The sequence below is a fragment of the Callithrix jacchus genome, chromosome 2, assembly GCF_049354715.1.
Source record: "Callithrix jacchus isolate 240 chromosome 2, calJac240_pri, whole genome shotgun sequence".
NCBI classification, from domain to species: Eukaryota; Metazoa; Chordata; class Mammalia; order Primates; family Cebidae; genus Callithrix; species Callithrix jacchus.
The window spans coordinates 75,396,072-75,398,750 of NC_133503.1; the positions used below are offsets into that span (position 1 = coordinate 75,396,072).

Genomic DNA, 2,679 nt, shown 5'->3' on the forward strand with positions numbered 1-2,679 from the left:
ATGACCCTTTCTAAAAATACACCAAAAAGTAAAGAGCATTAACATAAAGAAGAATTTTTATCAACGAAAGGACAAAATAGCCAGTTAATATCAAATGGCAGCAACCCTAAATTTAAATCGACCAAATCTCCCAATCAAAAGATACAGACAAAATCTAATGGTATATCCAAAGATATACATAGACTCAAAATAAAGGATTGGAAAAAAAAAAACGTACCAATCAAATGGACAGCAAAAATAAATAACTAAAAAGCAGGAGTTGCAATTTTCACATTTGACAAAATAGATTTCAAAGCTACAAGGATACAAGGGTTAAAGGATTAATGTAATAATAAGAGATATTAACACCCAGATACATAAGACCCATAATGAGATTTAGATTCAACGAGACAGAAAATTGATAATGATATCTGGGACTGGAACTAAGATCCAGAACAAATAAACTCAATAGAGCTCTCCATTTTAAACACACAAAATATACATTATCCACAAAATCTAACGATATATCTAAAGATATACAAAGACTCAAAACAAGGGGATGGAAAAAAACTCACCAACCAAATGGAGAGCAAAAATAAATAAATAAAAAGCAGGAGTTGCAATTTTCACACTTAAACAAAATAGATTCCAAAGCTACAAGCATGCAAGGGTAAAAGGATTAATGTAACAATAAGAGATCTTAACACCCAGATACATAAGACACATAATGAGATTTAGATTCAACGAGACAACAAATTGATAACCATATCCAGGACTTGAACTCAGAGTCAGAACAAATAAACCCAATAGAGGTCTCCATTTTAAACACATAAAATATGCATTAACCACTTTAAACACTCAAAATATTGATTGGCCATTATTGAAACCCATTTTAGGAATGAAGTAATATTCCTTTTTCCCTCTTTTTCTTTTTTTCCCCTTCTTTTTCTTTTTTTCCCCTCTTTAAAAAAGAAAAGAAAAGAAAAGAAAATTATAAAAATACAAAAGAAAACAGGAAAAATATTTTTTGATTTTGTTTTTCATATCAGACAGGTAATGTGCTGATGTCATAGCAAGGTTTTTGAAGGTCTTTTGAAGTAAGATACATATCCTAGGAATTATTTTTAAACTAACAAATCTCATGACACAAAAATTAGAAATATAAAAAAAAAAAAAAAGAGTTAAGCATCCTTTCCATTATTTTCTGCAATAAGTCCTTCTTCACAATGAAATTTGATGGCAATTATATTCTAGCATTTTCCCCAGCTACTGTATGAAAAGGATGCTGAAGGCCATCACTATACAGCATACTGCAACATAAGGACTCTTCCGTTCACCAATTTGGGTACAATTCCAAAATATACCCAACAATCCAGTTTTATTTCTGTCCAGGAGGCTGGGTGTCAAGGATCGAATATAAGCACAGGTACAAATAAGCAGCAAGATTACAGTCAATAGACTCTGAAAATTGAAAATGGCACACATAGTGAGGCCGGCGGTGCCACAGCCACATCACCCTTCTGGGCTCTAGGTGCTTTTTTTTTCCTTTTTGCCTTGACCTCTCAACCAATCCTCCTGCCTCAGCTTCCGGAGTAATGGGGACTACAGGCCTACAGGCTCATGCCGCTATGCTTGGTTAATTTTTTTGTTTGTTTGTTTGTCTGTTTTTTTTTGCAGAGACAGGATTTCTCTTTCTTATCCAGGCTGATCTTGAACTCCTGAGCTCAAGCAATCTGCCTGCTGCATTCTCCCAAAGTGCTGCGATTACAAGGGTAACTCACCTGCCATGCCCAGCTGAGATGTAAATTATTTGTGTCTTGTAGAAAAAATATTCCCCACTGGGAGCAGTGGCTCACACCTGTAATCCCAGCACTTTGGGAGGCTGAGGCAGGAGGATCACTTGAGGTCATGAGTTCGAGACCAGCCTGGCCAACATAGTGAAATCCCATCTCTATTAATAAAATACAAAAATTAGCTGGGTGTGGTGGCAAGCACCTGTTATCCCAGCTACTCAGGAGGCTGAGGCAGGGGAACCACTTGAACTCCGGAGGCAGAGGTTGCAGTGAGCCAAGATTGAGCCACTGCACTCCAGCCTCAGTGACAGAGTGAGACTCTGTCTCAAAAAAAAAAGAAAAAAGAAAGAAAGAAAAGAAAAAGAAAACTATTTCCCAAAATTATGCTTTTATGCTCTGTAGAATAACGAGTTTTGTATTTAATTTAGAAATCTGGCCGGGTACGGTGGTTCACACCTATAATCCCAGCACTTTGGGAAGCCGAGGCGGGTGGATCACGAGGTCAAGAGATAGAGACCATCCTGGTCAACAAGGTGAAACCCCGTCTCTACTAGAAATGCAAAAATTAGCTGGGCATGGTGGTGCACGACTGTAGTCCCAGCTACTCGAGAGGCTGAGGCAGAAGAATTGCTTGAACCCAAAAGGCAGAGGTTGTGGTGAGCCGAGATCATGCCATTGCACTCCAGTCTGGGTAACAACAGCGAAACTCCGTCTCAAAAAAAAAAAAAAAGAAATCTAACTTCAGCATTCTTGCTTTCACAAGTCTCTTGAATTATCTATTGAATCAGCTTTGTTCTCCTGCTGGCTCTCCCCTGAATAAGTTAAATAAATCACTGACATACCCTCACTATATATTTGCATGTTCTTACCTTTTTAAAACATACTTTTATAACTCAGACATTTCCTT

General features: G+C 37.3%; 1 pseudogene; it reads right to left on the minus strand.

The window, feature by feature from the left end:
* Positions 1–1,167: 1,167 nt before the first annotated feature.
* Positions 1,168–1,482, minus strand: LOC108590563 (protein kish-A pseudogene; annotated as a pseudogene).
* Between the last annotated feature and the right edge of the window lie 1,197 nt (positions 1,483–2,679).